The following is an 18,446-nucleotide window of genomic DNA, read 5'->3' as shown; positions in this document are numbered from 1 at the left end:
TCAAGCGTCCCTGCCCCTCCTTTCCGCTTCTCTTTCCCTACAGAAAACTAAAGGAAACCTCCGTCTTAGTACTCAGGCAGTTTCCAAGACAAATAATTTCTAACCTGTTTAATTGAATCTTGAGCTTTGTGCTTACCAGGAAAGCATTGAATTGCAACCGGTGTAAAGACCCTTGTGTGAACAATTGGGTACGTGGAAACAGTTGTGTGGCAATTTTGTAACACTTTACTGGAGTTGACAAAACAGTACATCCATTTGCCAGACACCCCCGCAGGGAGCGCGCAGCTGGCGTGCACTTACAGGTTCTGGCGGCTCCACCCTCTCCTCGCCTATGCAGATAGTTCACCAGCGCTGCATGGTGTCAGGATTCACTCCAAACTTGGGAGCAGCCAAGTCTGCAAGCTTCATCCAGCTTCCCTTCCTGCATGTGTCCTGCAGTTGCTTTCATTTTCACCTACTTTTCCGTTTAACATAGGAATGACTCGGACAAAGAACAAGCCACAAGGTCATTTCATTTGCAAATGATGAAATCATAGGTGGTGGCTCCGTAGGTTAATCCTCGGCTTTGTAGTGCTGGCATGCCATATGGGCACCTGTGCTAATCCTGGCAGTTCCGTTTCCCACCCAGCTCCCTGCTTTGTGGCCTGGGAGGGTAGCAGAGGATGGATCAAGTCCTTTTGCCTCTGCACCCGTGTGGGAAACCCAGAGGAAGCTCCTGGCTTGGGATTGCCACAGCTCTGGCCGCTGCAGCTATTGGGAAGTGAACCAGCAGATGGAAGATCTTTCTCTCTGTAGCTCTGTCTTTTGGATAAAAGTGAATATACATAGAAGAAAGATGCAGTCATGCCACAGGGCTGGTCAGTCACTGTTAGCTCCTCACGCAGTTCAGATTGTTCCAGAATGCTCCTTCTGTCTCTGCTCTCCCATGCCTGTTGAGGGGAAGGATGCTCTGCTTTTGTGAATGTGGCTGTGACTTTTACCTAATCTTGGACAGCCAGGGATCCCGATATTCTGGGGTGCTGTGAGCCCAAAGAAATGAGGAAGAAGGCAAAGCCAGGTGCCCTGTAGGCATTCTGAAAGTTTCATAACTGGAACTGAAATGCCTTGGAAGGAGCTTCTGAAAATGGCAGAGGTGGAATGCCTTTTGCAGACCAAGGGGCTTCAGACTTCAGGTGAGGTGGTCCCTGGTTGTCTGGCCTCCTGAAGAGGCTGGCCAGGATGGAGCTGGTCCAGAGAAGTGGGAAGCAGAGAGAGCTAGCTTCAATAACCAACTCTCTTGGGGACACCACCTGCTGAGGACACGCCCCCCCCCCAGTGACCTGCCCACCTCCCAGCAGCAGACACTGTCATTATTAGCCCAAGTCTCCACCCTTAATGCATCAAACCTTGTCGTCAAGACTTCTGCATCAGTTTGGGAAGCCAAGTTAATTCAATCTGCAACACCCATCAGCTGCCGTCTGGGCCTGTCTGAAGCTAGGGGCCTGGGTGATTCATTCGCCTTTGGAAAACAGTTGCTCCTAGGTCCCGGAACTTGGCATGCACAGAATCAGATCTTCCACAATCTTGATTGCGGTCACATTGTCCTCATTTGTCCAGGGATGACCCTTGTTTATTTTATAGGCTTGACTCTAATTAAATGTGCATGAGCCCATTTCACAGCCCAAGAAGAGCCTGCAGAGGTAACCATTTGACTTTATTTACTTTAGAATCAGGGGACACCATCAAGTTCAAAGGGGGAAAAAAAAAAACTTGCCTTAGCAATCCGGAAAAACCTGAATAGTCTCGCAATTGCTAAGGAGCCTTCTGTCAGAAAAACAGCAGGCCCTGGGCCATTCCTACCTTGCACCAACTCTTCCAGAACCACTGCTCCAGCTCATCCTAAGCAGTGATTGTCTACGGGGATTCCAGAGAATGACTAACATGTGTGTTAATTTATAACATAAAAATACATATAACAATACATAATTTATAACATAAAACTCTTGAAATATCAACAAAATAAATGCAAAACAGTAGCAAGAAAAGACAGTCATGAGGCTAATGTTTGGTGCTGCAGTTAAGACCCCGCCTGGAGTGGCTGCTTTCTCTCCCAGAGGGCCTGGGTTCAAGTCCTGGCTCCACTTCCAATTCCAGCTTCCTGCTAATGGGCACTGTGAGAGGCAGCAGATGATGGCTCAGGTTTTGGGATCCTCACCACTCACATAGGAGATGTAGATTCAGTAGCTGGCTTCAGCCTGGCCAAACCCTGGCTGTTATAGGCATTTGGAGATGAAACCAATGGATTAAAGAGCTCTCTCTCTCTCTCCTAAATCAGACAAAGCTAAGATAGTCCACTACAATCAAGGTGGGTTTATTCTAGGAATAGAAGGATGCTGTAATAAGTAGTTATGAAATGTCAAGTGCCAGGGCTAGTCCACCTGATGTGGGATACAGGACTAGAACAGGTAGGGTCCCTGCCCTCATGGGATTGAAACTCCACAGTGCCAGGCTTTCTGTGCACACACACCTCAGCAAGTAAAAACATCTTAGAGAATGGCCATGCTGTTGAAGAAATAAAACAGATCAATTTGACAGTTACTTTAAGGAAACTTGCAAAGTCTGAGGAGGCAGTCAGGTGAAACTGAGGAATATGATTTGCATGCCAGGTCTGCAGTACGTGCAGGAGCTCTGACTGATGGTCAGTGAACAGCAAAACATCTGGGCTGGAGGTAGGAGGTTGGGGTGGGGAGGGTTGAGAAATCACAGCCAAGCAATTGAGACCTTACAATTCCAAGGGATTTCCCTAACTCTATGCTTTTTAAACAGTTTGTGGGGGCACACAAGAAGGATTAAGAGTTGTACACACAGATTTACTTCTCTAAGGACCCATGTCGCCATTCTGCATGTGTGTTACTCCACCGCCATCCTCGCAGAAGCACCAACTCCCCCCCGCCCCAAGACTTTCCCTGGACTTACCCTTTCGGCATCTTCATCTTCTATACCCAACCCAGCTGTCTCCTATCTGCATCTCACCGCAAACTTGGAGGTCGACAGTAAAGCCATGGAATTGTTCCTGTGGTTTTCTGTTGAGACCTTCAAGGACATGTGCTGGGTACGTCATCCCTGGCCATGATAATGGCCACCACCTCCGTGCGCTGGTGCCATTACTAGGCTGCCTGTGTTAGGCACTGCAGTGGGCTCTGCCCACCACATCCACTCTCCCTTCCTTTGGATAACAGAGCTTGAACCACCCCCACTCTGTTGTATGTGGCTTTGCCGAGATCTTCAGGCAAGGCACTCACCGTTCCTGTCTTCTAAACGGCAGACCCATGACCCAGGCCCAGCCAACTTGCTCATCACCATCTCTGTGAGTGTTCCATTCATTCATACCTGCATCCATCCTTTAGCTATTAAACTCCTGCCATATTCTAGGTACTCTGAATCTTCCAGCAAGAACCCAACAGTGGAGTCTTAAAGAGATGACCCACTGGGCTTTCTGAAAGGACCCTATCCCTTTTCAGCCAATGACATGGTTACCCCTCTCATACTTCCCCCACCCACCCCACACTACAGCCAAGTTCCTCAGCTTCTGTTAGAAAGTCCCGCTTGACAACAATGACAGATTTGGTGCCACTCAGGTCTTCATCTTCATCTGCCCCACAGCAGTGTTTTCCCTTGAAGTCCTGCCTTTGAATACTGCTGTCATACTGGCAGCCATCTTAAGGAAGTCTACCCCAAGCCCACCTCAGCATCAGTGGCCCTGTTCTTCCTTGGTTTCCTCCTCCCAAAGTGGCGCCTCACAGCCACGTCTGTCTCCCACTAACTGGTGCACCTTTTTAGTCACATCAACTGCCAGAAATCACAGCTCTTCACCAGTATCTCCTGAGCTCTGTTCCAAGGACCTGTTGGACTCTTTCATTATCATTGTTTATTAACGTCCCCATATTTTAAAAAGAGAATAGCTGGTAGGGAGTATGAGGTGGCTCACAAACATACAGACCAGAAAATTTATCACACAGAAAATGACATGAAGCCCAGGGTGTTATTGTCTATAGCACACCCCAATCCAGGAACTCCTATACAACTGCTAGAGCTAAATCAAATTAACTGACCCTGAGCTTCCTGGTAAGAATGGCAAAGAAGGAAAATTGTTCAGGGATTTGATAGCTTTGCTTGACATACAGACACAGTTGGGGTAATGTGTCTTTAGAAATGAGAGTTCCACTCATAGGTTTGCCTTATTTCCAATTTACAACACATACACACACACACACACACCACACCCGTTAGGTAAGTACAGCACACATACTGAATGATGTGGGCTGGATACTTCCAGAAGAACCATGTGGCAGAGAAAGTAGACTGTGACTAAATAATCTGAGGACCAAAAAATAGCCACAGCATCTGAGAAGAAGGTGCTCATTCGTGTGGCACATGCATGCCATCTAAGGGCCCTGGGGCAATGCCCCGTGACCAGACACCATCAGCCTGGGCCGCCTTTGCCCTTCTGAGGCTCAAGCTTGCCAGCCCTGCTGAGGCCTTTTTGCAAGGCTGTTGATCACGCCTTGTGGAGAGGGATGGGAACACTAGAGGCAAAGCTTCTAGAAGCTCCTGCCTGGAAACAAAGGCCTGTTTCTACCACCTCTTCTCACAGCTGCGTGCCAGGCTTCTCCTAACAGCAGGACAAACTGCATCTTGGGTTAACCTAATCTAGTTGGGGGTCTAGAAGCATTACCAAAATCATGTCATTTACCCCCTGGGTTCCGCCATGATCTGCAAGTTAGGAACCCAGTAACTGGTGACTGCTCCTGGCTGGGTACTCAAAGGCCAGATTTTACAGCACCAACTCACAGATAAGTCCCCCACAGAGAAGTGGCCATCCCTTCTCCATGGACATTCTGTACCTCTCTCCGCAGTAGTTCAGCCCCTGAAGAGACATGACCCTCCCTTTCTCCCTCTGTTCTGAACAGAAACATACAAAAGCCAGGAGAAGCTTGGGCACTGAGATTCTGGTTCAAGGTCAGCAACACTTGGAATGTCAGCACCAGTCACCGATGTCACCTGCTGTGAGGGGACAGAGATAGTGTCATGCTCAAAGAAACCCCACGAGGCAGCCACATGGCTCTGCCGCAGGAGAACCCTACTTAAACACCAGGATGTCCGCAGTCTTACTACAGGACCTCCTGTGCCACTGTAGTCTCAGGTCACACAGGATCTGATACAAACTTGGCGACTGGAAAGCCTCTTCTCTGACAGGACACAAGCTCCCTGAAACACAAGAACAAGTTACAGGAACTCAAGAACCGGCTGGCCATTTGATTCCCTGCAGGGCTGTTCATGGCTCTGCATCCTTGCATAAGATTTGGACCCCTCCCTGGGCCTGTTTCTCCAACTGCAGTATAGGGGTAGGAACAGCCACCTTGCAGAATGACTAGGAAACGCAGAGGGCAGTGTGGTGATGACACAACGTGGCCCTGAGCTAAATAAATAAGTGCGGGCTAAGTGCCTTGTCTGGGAAGAGGTGAATCAGAAGAATCCAAGCTCTATGAGAAGCAGTCTCTGTGGCTTTCTTTACCCTTTTCTTCGTAGAGGTATTGGAGGTTTGGATAGGTGGGGGTTTGGGAGCTGCAAGGTAGGTTCTGGTTGAGTTGTATAGGTGCAAAAATGTGGGGAGGAGGGTTCAGTGGCCAGTCGTAGGAAGGGACTCGTCACAGCCAGAATTCACTTAAGAGTTCATTGACTTTAACCTCACCATTGACATCCAGTGGACCTTGGCGCTTGAGGAGTGGATCTACTGAATCAGATCACTGCAGAGCTTCTTAGAAATGCAGAGTTTCAAGCCGTGAACCTGAGGTCGAGGGATCCACATCACCTGCAATGGGTCCTTTGGCCCACCTGCACAGGAGCTGGGCAGGTTTGCTCTGGAGAGGGCCCAGCGCAGCCCAGGTCAGGTAGCCTGGAGCACCAGTGTTGCAAAGCCCTTGGGCCACCCAGTGGCATATGTGTGGGGGCTTGCTGTGTGGGCTTGCAGAGGAGCTGGACGATGGCACAGGTCAGGGCATGCAGAGACCCGAGGGCTCACATTCAGGATCAGCGGGCAGACCATAGAGTGAAAGTGTCAAAACTGGGCCTCCTCAGTGGAAAAGACATGCCCAAATGCACATGGAGGATATGACAACTTCCTGGGTTTTGCAGAGGACATCTGGTACCACAACAGAGGAAGGAGGGCAGAACAAATTAGTCAACTACCCCAGCCAAGGTTTAATGGCAAATACCTAGACAAATGGAGACTCTAAGTTCAACTGTGTCAGCCAGTGGACCTTGGAAGGTCCTTGGATCAGCAAGATCATCCTTGGATCAGCAAGATCCACACATTTCAAAACTATTGAAACCAGTTGAGCAGAACCCTAGGAGCATGCTCCACATTGGGATGACATCAGGTGGCCATTCCCCATCCCCAGGTGCTGGGACAGTTGGGATGCTGGGTACTGCATCCCCACTTGTCTACCCGCCCCCCCCTTCGCCCAGATACAGGAGGAAGAAAATTTAGGAAACAATGGTCTCACCCGCTTTCCCCTAATCCTTGATCTTTTGCACCCTGATGAACTATATAAAAATATAAAAAAAATTTTTTTTAAAAAGAAATGCAGGCTCTAAGACCTCCAAGAACAGCATCTGAATTATAACAAAGTCCCAGGGTCAACACATTAGAATTTGGGAAACAGAAGTAACAATGGTGGGCACATGTCTGCAACCAGAAAGTTGGTGTTGCACGCATGGATAGACTCGCACCCTGTCCTTGCCCCTCTCCGTAGCATAAGCCTGTCAGGTGGCTGGGGAGACTGCTTCTGAGGCCCCAGGTCTAGGACGCAGAGCCAGAGGGCAGGTACATTGGCACGGGCTGCAATTCAGGCCACTTGCTTCCTCCTCTGGAGTTTGGGGACAGGACACAATCTACACAGCCATGGGGGAGCTTCTTCTCAGTACAAAAATAAGCAAACCAAGGCTTGCAGCTTCCCAGATTTAGCCCAACACTCTCAGCTTCCCCACTTAGTGAAAGCCAAGGAAATATCTGCTTTGATTGCATGAATAGAAAGAAAAGGATAGAACTACACTAATTACAACAGTGACACATGGTGACATCAGTTGTCTGGAAAGAAAGACGGTGATCTGGACATGACATGACCCTCACAGTACACACTGCCACAAAGCAAAGCAAACTCCTTTTCAGGCAGTGTTGTGGCTGGTCTTTGTAACTTATAGATCAGCTATTACGCAGGAACATAGCATTTTCCACAAGTGCTTGTGTGTCTAATGTCACCGGCACACTGGCGAATGAGGGCGAATGTCCGATTTCATACCTACATCACTGCGGTGTCACAGCATAGAAAATCCAACAGGGGAACAAATCGGTGAAACAGAGTAGATCTCCACACAGACAGGTCTGTTCTGCATCTTCCCAGCTCCGTGAGGAGTGTCCCCTCTCATCTTCCGCTGCGCTGAGTTCTGAATTCCCAACGTTTTATCAGCTCTTAATACTCTACATCTTGCCTAGCTGTGTGTGAAAAGCTGGATGAGGTTTGGGCTTGAGATGGACAGCGCATTGGTCTGCTGTTGATGTATCCTGGCTTCTGTTTTTCCTCAGCCGCAATCTCACATGTGGTTCTCCATGCGTCAAAGAAGCCAGCACGGTTTCTGCCACAAAATATTTTTGTTGTCTTGGGAAACTCTTCCTCTCCTTGGCTTTGTTGGCAGTCTATTTTTGTGCTAGATTTCCTTGTTAGGACACAACTGATTATGCAGGATACCTCTTCTGCAAACGCACGTCCTACTTCAATTTCTGGAGGCAATCTACATTTGAATGTCACGGGTCAAATTCTGCTTCAACAGGTAGCTACACCCTTAGCCTTGCTGTGAAAATATACTGTTGCCTTCATCTCTAGCTAATGTCTTAATTGTTCTTTGTTTCAAGATCAAATCCCAATGCAACATCAGAAATTAGAATTTACTGTATTGAGATATCTGTTTTGACTGTTACAATAGACATTGGAGTTCTTCCTAATGTACTTGTCCATCATTGTTTTAGTAATGGATGTTCTGTTTCTCTTCCTTCTTCCTTTGCCCCCACAAGATCTCCTCTGCCTAGAATATAGGAGACTTGGGATTTTAGACCCGTCTCCTCATTTCAGTCCCTGGCTTTAGCCTCACTATGGAGAACCATGTGAGTGTCCAGCTGTTGCCACCCTTGGGCTCTGTGCCCACAGAATGCAGGTCTAGTGTGTGTAGCATCCTAACTTGTGAGGCTGTGCCTGGAAAAACGGTAGCGTCAGCAGGTGGAGGAACAGTCACCACAAAAGAAAACCCACTCCTGCCGTTGAAAGTGAATTCTTCATGAAACATGTGCACGACACCCTTCTGGAATCTTCTGGATTCACGGGCTTGTATAATTCTATCCACAATAATGTGAAAGCCTTTCCATCTTCACACATTGGCAACACTTTCGCTGATATCACCAGATCAGGGGTCTTGGACATCCATCTCTCAAATGTGGCCTTTTTGCTTCAAGTGTTATGCTGGATGGAAGCCCAAGAGACAGGGTGTCGTTTGGGTGACCGTGGCTGAAAGGGATTGCTTCTGCAAACAGCTGGCTTGGACCAGGCCTACAAGCCATGAACTTCGATAGTTATGGCTCTTATGAAACTCCCAGTCACTCAGGCAGGCGATTCTTACTTGTGTTTCTGTGGAATTCCTTAGCAATACGCCTCCATAGCTGCAGATGTTCCTACAGCTCTCCCACTGCCCCAGTTTGGGTCAGCAATCTTGATACCATTTGAAATAACCCACACTGGAATCCCCTAGCAGAATATTAGCCATCTGCTAGTTTAAGGCAAAGTGCTGAACATGCACTGTGTGTATCAGAACTCACATTTAATCGAACCCCTAGATTCATTAGGGTTCAATGTCTGTTTGCCCGCAACACCCCCACTCCCCTGATTCTTGCCGTTAGTAGAAGGCAGATAATGTCTGCCACCTGCTTGCAGACACACAATTTGTAGGTGCTGTTCCTTGTAATCTCCCAGAAGTCCGGGAATGTGGTACTAGAGAGGCATTCTCTCTCTCTTCTCTCTCTCTCTCTCTTTCTCTGTCTGTCTTACTCTTTGCTCTCTCACTCTCTTTCTTTCTCCAATCACTCACTGAACCCTTTCTTTCAAGCTGCATCCTGGGAATCAGCATATTGGTTAAGCCCTGTAGCTGGAGTGGGACATGGTAGGGTAGGGGAACCACTTCCACCTGCAGCACACACTTGGACCCTGTGACCTTTCCCAGTCACAAATCCCCCTTAAAAAAACTCTTGCTCCCTTCTGGGTCTCCTCCAAAGAAAACTCTCTCCAGGCAGTCTTCCAGAAAGAACTACAAGAGATAAGCAATGCTTCCAGCTCATGTCTAAACCTTAGTTTGCTTGTCTCATTTCTCCTCTCCCAAATCTCATTTATTCCTCTATACCTTCCATGCCTTGTGCCATACTATTTATCCTGCTGTCAGTTTAGTGCTCTCCCCTGATATGACATACTGTTCAAGATCTAACTTGTATTTATCTTACATAGAAATTACAGATCAGCATCAGCAATAGAAAACCATTAACATGTTCCAGAAATCAACAATAACCAAAAAAATAAATAGAGCAAAAACAGAGCAGTTACTAACTTCTGATTTGATTTTGGCCCGTGAAAGGCTTAGATACAATCTCCATTTCATTTTATTTTGTTATAGGACAGGGAGTCCAGCTACTAGAAAGTCTTAAAGACAGATTACCCCAGACTAATATTGACGATCGTTTCTCATCCTCTGGAAACTGTCTGGCGTACCGTGAGTAAATTGCAGGACTCCTATTCTTTGAGAAACGTTGTTCTAGAGAAAGACAAGAGCTGTGTTTTATGGGAGAGAAGAAGACTTGCAGGTAGACATATTGCCCCTTGGGAAATCCATCTGCACTTTTTATGGTGCTGTCGTGCATGCCTTTAAAACTACTTGAGAGCTTCGCCAGAGCGTCTTGCATACGGACACTGCTGAACAAATGTTTGTCTAGGGAAGGAGTGAGGGAACGTGCAAACATCCTGGCTGTAAAATTGATTTGGTACCTTTTTTCCATTTCACAGCTCCATTAAAGTGGTTCCATACAGGGTCTCCCTAGGACAGTACAAACCCTAACCCACCAACTCCTTCTCCGGCATGATGTACTCCGGTTACACAATTCAAGTAAACAGCGCCTGATTTGCAGATTATTTGATTGCGCTCAGCTTGGTCATTTGCGGAGGCTGAAGTGGAGTTTCTGTTTGTTTATTACAGTTCCCATCTTGCATGCCAAATCATCCCCTTCATTTATGCTAGGTCATGAACGCACAGTTTATTGGAGCCACGAGCCAGCGTTTAAGCTTGGGTTTGGGTTTAAGGTTGTGTATCCCCCGTTAATCCTGCAGCTGTTAGCTGCTCTGAACCTGAGGGCTTATGTTTACAGCTGAGTACCTACAGCGCTGCCTGCAGCTCGCTGAGCAACTTCTTTCTCTTTTCTCATTCCTTCAATGCTGAACATTGCCATTCCCGCCCCAAAAGATACTGACAAACGCCACAGACCCAAAAGCAGATCACTCTTTTTCAAATGGTCATGCAAGTCACATCCATACAGTTTGCTCTTGTTGTCAAGGTTTCTAGTTTAGAAAGGACTTCCCACTTCCTCCTTGAAATATGTCCAGGCCTCCTCTTCAGAATAGTTTATCATGTGTGTTCTGAATTCAGAGTCACATGAGGTCGGTATTAGTCGGCTCCAGTTGCTATAACAAAATCCCTCACTCTGGGTGGCTTCAACATAGAGCTTCACTTCTCACTCTGAAGGCTGGACAATGCAAGCTACAAACCCTGGCTGACTCCCTCCCTGGTCGCCCACACGGGGGCAGGAGTCCAAGCACTTGTGCCATCCTCCATTGCTTTCTCATGGGAAGCAGATCAAACCTATGCCTGTATGGGGTGCTGTGTTTTTTTTTAGGTGACAGCTTTACCCATTACATCACACTGCAAGCACCAATGCTCCCCTCCTTGTTTCTGTCTTGTGCCTCTTTTCTTGACATTTCCTCAAACTTTCACTGCTAGCTGCTGTGTGCGCGATGTCATGATGTCATGTTTCACTGCAACCACGCTCCGTTCATACAATTGTAAGCAAAGCTTCCATCCTGTCTTTAGGTTAATTTTAACCATTGGGAACCTGTTAGCCACGTGTGTCATACTGTTACTAGGCAGGTACTGTGGAGTCAACTGTGATTGGAGCCTTGGCATACGAAACAGAATCTTTCGAGGGGAACAGTTTGTTCTGTTTAAATAAAACCTTTGCTCACTGAAGAAGACTTTTTAGAGTAACTCCGCACTGATTTTCCCTTAAATTCTTCCAGTTTCCTTCACTGCTATAAGATGATCTCAATGACCATTTTTTTGTTACCTAGTATAGAACTTGTTGTATTTCATTTAGCATTGCTAGCTCTTTCTTTTCTGTAGGGGACATGTGGGTGATAGCCATTTCGGCACTTGTTGGACTGGAAATATTTTTATTTCCCATTATTATTTTATCAGATATTTACAAGGTCATAAAAATTTAGCTTCTTATACAATAGCTTCTCATTAGCTATTATCATTGTACAAATAGCTTCTCATTAGCTTCTTAAGTATGCTGCAGTTTTCTTCCACAGGCCAGAGATGCTTAAGAAGAGCTTTTGTCCTTCTGTTTTGGCGATCTGTTTTGTTTTTGGAAGTGTGTAGGATTTCCCTTGTATCCTTAGAATCAGGGATTGCTGCCAGGATGCGTCTGGATGAAGTGCCTCTCTGCCTGGTGCCTTGTGGACACAGTGGTTGCATTTTGGTCTCAGAAAGCTGTGGGTGCTTGGTCTTCAGTTGCTACTTTTACAGAAACCAAGATTGTGTATTGTTGGTATTTATTTCTTGAAAAACATCTGTTTGTTTGAAAGACAGAGTTACAGGGAGAGAGAAAGAGAGATCTTTCATCTGCTAGTTCACTCCCCAAGTGACTATAACAGCCAAGAATGGGCCAGGCTAAAATCTGGCGCTTCTTCCAGGTCTCCCTTGCGAGTGGCAGGGGCCTACGCACGTGGGCCATCTTCCACTGCTTTCTCAGGCCATTAGCAGGAGCTGGATTGCAAGCGGAGTGCCTGGGACTCCAACTGGAGCCCATATGGAATGTTAGTGTCACAGTGGTTTAGCCTACTGCCCCACAATGCCAGCAGCCTCAAGGGGGGGCTTGTTTGCTTATTGTTTTCTTCTTTGTTTTTGTTTTGTTTTGCTGTGTTTTTTTATCTCTGGGGGAGGTAACATGGATCACAGTGATGAGGGAAGCATGATCACTTTACCAGTCTATCAACAGCATCCTGAGTCATCAATAGCAGTCATGTTCCCGTTTGAACCTTTTGGAAGGTACTAGAGTGGATGTGTAAAAACCTCCTGTCCTCCCACTCACAAGCATTTGGTTTGGTTCTGGAATGCAGAGCATCGTTTCTGAGTCATTAAGGGAAATGCCCAAGGTTTAAGCCATAGCGTCCAGGCCAGGCCCAATCCACCAGGCCTGCAAAAAGTCAGGGATTTCCTGACACAGAAGTCCAGACAACAGTTCAAGCTCCAAGTTTCTCAGCTTTTGTCAGTTTAACTTAGAGCGTTAATGCAATTTTAATAGATAGCGATTTTATTTTGTATCTAATGAAACCAACAGAGCATGAAAATAGACATCAGAATTTGGAAGATAATGAGTCTGCCCGCGCTGTGCCAGCGTAGCTGAGCGAGGTGCAGCGCGCAAGGTGTGGGGATTGAAGCGCTTCTGAAGAGGCTTTTATTAGCTTCATTAGGGTGGTCATCAAATGAATGATTTCATAGCAGATCTAATTAACCAAAGAATGCAGGAGTTGCATCTTCTTCCTGCTAATTGGGCATGCCTACGCTGAGGCGTGTTAGCTACCTTGGAAATTTAGCAGCAAAGAAACTGGTGGGTAAGTGTTCTGCTAGGAGCATGGTTGTTGGAGAATTCTGGACGCCACCACATGGAAGCTCCTGATGGCCAGCCAGGGACACCCATCCGTCACCTGATCCCCAGCCACCTGCAGAGGTGTCACCATCAGCAGAGGACCAGAAACTTGAAGGGATCCCTAAGAAAGGGAGGGAGGGTAAAGGCAGGGCCTGACAGTGAGGGGAAAGAGATGGTCTGTTTATGAGAACCCTGGGAAGCTACAAGCACTCCTGCACCAAATCGTTGGTTTGAGAAGGATGTAGCTGGCAATTTCAAAAGGGGCAAGGCACTGGCTGAGAGAACAGCTGTTCCTGGTCCAGATGTGGGGGGTCTGTGTCCTTCAAGTAACTACCCTCATCTGTTTAGTTTCCTCATCTGTGAAATGGGCTTGTTGTCTCTGTTGCTATTCTTCTCATCAACCAAATTGTGACTTTTATTTTTTATTCATTTATTTTTAAAATGTATTTATCTTTATTGGAAAAGCAGATTTACAGAGAAGAGAGTGAGAGAGATCTCCCATCCATTGATTCACTCCCCAAATGGCTACAATGACTAGAACTGGGCTGCTCCACAGCCAGGAGCCAGGTGCTTCTTCTGGGTATCCCACCTGGGGTATAAGGTCCCGTGGACTTGAGTCATCTTCTGCTGTTTTCCAATTGCAATAATAGGGAGCTGGACCTGAAGTGGAGCAACAGGGACACGAACTCTGGGATATGTGGCTCTGGCCCGTGTGTATGGCTTTAAAGAGCTGTCCTTCCCAAAATTTGAAATTTTCCACTTTCCAAAAGGAGCAGAACTTGCTCTCCAAGCTCGTCCTTGCTGCCTTCTGCTGAATGCTGTCTTTTAAGCTTCAGGTGAGAATTTTTGCTCCAATGGCCTCAGAGAGTCTGTAGCGTGCGCAGCCTCTGGATCTGTTCAGGAGGAAGGGGTGCTTCATGCTTTCTCCCCTTCTTCCGCAGCAGAAATTGGTCAGCTGACCTCTGAGGTGGGATCCTAGTGCAGGGAGATTCCAGCAGGTTCCAGGCCCCTGTTGCTGCGGCATGCCTGAGATCAATCAGGGCACAGCAGCTTTCTGGGGGCAATGGCATCCCGTGGAAGTTATCCTGTGAGTGAAGAATATGGTACAACAATTACAGAAACATCCATGCCTAGCTACAGTTGTTGACCGTGAGTTGTGCAACAGGCATTGGGTTAAATCGTTCTGTACGTGACCTTGACTCTCTGCTACAATCCAGTAAAGTAGACATTGCTACTCTGTCCCATCACGTATGAGACCATAGAGACTTACACATTTGTGCAATAATCTTCCAAAGGCCTTGGAGTCAGTGAATGGGTGAGCCAGGACTCGAGGCAAACAGGGCTTCTTGCCACCTGGCCAGACTAGCAGGTGTCATGGGACGGACTACTTTTCTAAATTCGGGCTACCATCCACTAAAGGGCCTCGACAACTAGTCAGGGGTTAAGAAGAACACTATAAACCGAATGCGGGGGCTGGTGTTGCAGAACAGTACCGCTTACAATGCCAGCATCCCACAGAGGAGTGCTGGTTCAAGTCTGGGCTGCTCTGTTTCCCATCCAGCTCCCTGCTAACACACCTGGAAGGCAGTGGACAATAACTCAAATAGCGGGGTTCCTGCCAACTATTGGAACCCCAGATGGGGTTCCAAGCTCCTGGCTCCTGCTTTCTGGCCTTGGCGTGGCCCAGACATTGGCTGTTTCAGCCATTTGGGCAGTAAACTCTGTCCCTCTCTCTGCCTTTTCGAATAAATAAACACATCTTTACAAACTAGAGCAGACAGGATAATATCACAGTATAGTGATTCCTGTCATTCGTGTGTGTGTGTGGTGTGTGTGTGTCTGTGTGTGTGTCTGTGTGTGTGTGTGTGTACATGTGCACGCAGAGAGCTGTGATGTGAAGTTAGTTGCTGACTTTGGGCAGTGACACACACAGGAGTCCGGTATTTCCCTCCAGAAATTGACCATGAACTTCCTTGGCTATTCCCATTCTGTGCCTCAGTCTAGCTCTGAAGTTCTAGAATGTTTTGAGACACAGCTTTGTGTCCATGCAGTGGCCGGGCCCTGGGGTGCTTTGCAAGCCACTGTCCACCTAGGGAAGATGAGGAGGCGCGCACCAACCGAGGCAGAAGCATGGGACTTGCAGGAGTGGAAAAGTACTATTGACAGTGGGGATACAATGAAATGTTCAGGTCTGGAGAAGAAGTTGATACAAACACATTCCTTCCAGAGTTACAAATGCTCACAGGCCAGCCAGGTGCCAGGAAAGACTGAGGTGGGCCGGGGAAGGCTGCTCTGGTGAGCTACCAGGTCCCTCTGCAGTGGTTGCCACCTTAGGCTCTGGACGATCGTCTTACCAATGTGCAGGTTCAGTGTCTTTAGATCTTCAGATTTCTCCACACAAGCTCTAAATTGGAATTTCTATAAGGCATCTCCAGGTCTACAATACAGCATATTGTGATCAATATAGATACAAGCACACACCATCATCTAAGTCAACCACCATATTGGTGCCAGTAACCCAGAGCATGCCAAGAGGCCTTTCTCCTCCACATCAGAGGATGCCACTCTGACAAAAGTGAAAAGAATTCCCTGGCTTTTTAAGAATGTCATTCTGCCATTCTTTGTATGTATTCAGAAAAAAACACTGCTTAATTCCACCTGTTCTTGAATTTTATATAAAGGAGATAAAATTCTTGCACCTTGCAGTCAACACTGTGTGAACAAGTTGTTCAGATTCTTGTTTCTACTTCATTTTATCCTCTCATTTTTCTTTTTTTTTTTTTTTAAGATTTATTTGAAAGGCAAAATTACAGAGAGAGAGATTTCATCCACTGGTTCACTTTGCAATGGCCAGATTGGGTCCAGTTTGAAGCCATGAGTCAAGAGCTTCTTCTGGGTCTCCCATGCAGGTGCAGGGTCCCAAGGCTTTGGGCCATCCTCTACTGCTTTCCCAGGCCACAGGCAGGGAGCTGGGTCTGAGGTGGAGCAGCCAGTTCTGCAAACCACATCCATATGAGATGCCAGCTCTGCAGATGGCAGCCCTATCTGCTGTGCTGCAACGTGGGGCCCTAGCTCATTCTCAGTCCATCCCACTGTTGGGCTGTGCAGTGCGTTTGCATCTTCTATAGTTTGTGTTTTGCAGGACATTGTTGAAAGACGCTTGGCTGTGCCTCCCACATTTGCCCTCAGATTTGCTCATATAAATCCCCCAGACTTGCTCGGTCACATAGCATGGCAATTTTTGAATTTGCCAGAAAAAAGCAAGACATTTTTTTTTCCAAAGCAGCAATACTTTATGATTTTCACCAGGAGAGGATGAGTGCTTCCATCCTTGCCAGCAGTTAGCACCGCTGTAGTTCGCACATCTGGGGTGGCGAGGTGGTGAGATGGCTTGGGGCAGTCTTTAATTGCACTTTCCTGATTACTGATGGGGCTGACAACCTTTTCATGGCTTATTGGCAGTTTTATCTTCTTGCTTAGTGAAGAGCCTTTTTCAAATTGCTCGCATTTCTCCCTGTTAGGTTACCTGCTGTTTTCTTGTCCCATCTGTGGGGCTCTTTGCGTAACGTGGGTGGAAGTCCTTTGTCACAGCCAGGTGTTGCAGTGTTCTCTCCCACTCCCTGTCCTTCCTCTGCTTCACGGTGTGTCTGGATGCATAGAGGCATTCATTTGAAATGCAGTTGGATACACAAAACAGGCATTTCCAAGGATGCTTCAAAAAGTTCATGGGAATTTATTTCGGTACCAAAAAATGTGAAAATCATATTTTAGCATGTATTTTATGAATATTTGTATGCATATAATTGTTTGAAAGCTTATTTTCATCTACTTGACTGACACAGAGAGAGAGAGAGCCTCCCCATCCTTTCTGCTGGTTCAACCCTCCAAATCTGCAATAGCCAAGGCTGGAGGCTGGACCCAAAAGCCATTTCCTCCATCTGATCTTTCTGGGTAGCAGGGGCTCAAGCACTTGAGGTATCACCTACTGCCTCCCCAGATGCATTAACAAGAAACCAAATGGTATGGAAGCTGAGCAGCCAGTCCACTGCTACGGGATGTGGGCACCACAAGTGGTGGCTTAACTTGCTATACCACAATCCCTGTCTCTCCATTTTGTTTTTGCCTGTGTGTGTGTGCCAAAATAAACTGATCTTATTATTCAATTTTCCACAAATTTTTTTTATAGATTTGTATTTTATTGGAAAGGCAGATTTACAGAGAAAAGAAGAGATAGAAGGAGAGAGACATCATCCATCTGCTGGTTCACTCCCCAAGTAACTATGATGGCCAGAGCTGAGATGGTCCAAAGCCAGGAGACACAGCTTCTTCCAGATCTCCCATGCAGGGTCCCAAGGCCTTGGAGCATCGTCCCCTGCTTTCCCAGGCCTTCAGCAGGGAATTGGATCGCAAGTGGAACAGCGGGAAAGAGAAACAAGTAGCTACATAGGATGCTGGTGTCTGAAGGCAGAGGATTAGCCAGTTGAGCCAACGCACCTGCCCTCTTCCATGAACTTTTGAAATATCTTAGTGTGTGTGGGATGCTGGTGCTGCAGACAGAGGCTTAGCCTATTATGCCGTAGTGCCTGCCCCTCATCTTTTCTTTCTTTTTTGGCCGGGAGTGTGAGAAAGCCCCTCAGTGTTTTGCCTCTGCACATTTTGCCAGGTAAATGTGGTCTCAAAAGAATTTCGAAGTCTTTAGATCTCCTGTCTAAAATCCAAATGGGCATGAAGTCATCTGGTCACACATTCACCCCAGCACTCTGGCCATTCCAGCCACAGTGGCAGATGCCTCCAAGGGGAGGACTCACCACCCACCCTGACCAATCAGAGGCCCTATGCTTCGCATGCAGCAACCATGACAGAGAGAGGCAAGTAACCTACCTGAGATCCCACAGCTAGACAGAGATGGACTTGAGATTTGAACTCGGGTTATCACGTGCCCATTAAGCAATGCTTCTGGGGCTTGCATGGTTGTGAGTCAGGCCAATCCTCTTTCTCTGGTGCCGACATCCCATATGGGTACCAGTCCATGTCCCTGCTTCCCCACTTCCCATGCAGCTTCCTGTTTGTAGCCTGGGAAAGCAGTCGAGGACGGCCCAAAGCCTTGCGACCTTGCACCTGCATGGGAGTCCTGGAAGAGGCTCCTGGCTTCTGGCTTCAGATCAGTTCAAGCTCCAGCCATTGTGGCCACTTGGAGTGAACCAGCAGACAGAAGGTGTTTCTCTCTGTCTCTCCCTCTCTCTGTGTGTCTGCCTTTCCAATAAAAAAAAATAAATCTTAAAGAGAGAAAGGAAAACAAAAGAAAAGAAAAGGAAAGGAAGAGAAAAGAAAAGAGAGGAATCACAGCTAATGCTGGAAGAGAGTTCAGCGATTAAATTGTCACAACATAATG

This window comes from Ochotona curzoniae, unplaced genomic scaffold (assembly GCF_017591425.1).
Source record: "Ochotona curzoniae isolate NIBS_2020 unplaced genomic scaffold, NIBS_Ocur_1.0 contig_2599, whole genome shotgun sequence".
NCBI classification, from domain to species: Eukaryota; Metazoa; Chordata; class Mammalia; order Lagomorpha; family Ochotonidae; genus Ochotona; species Ochotona curzoniae.
This window is presented reverse-complemented; position numbering follows the sequence as displayed.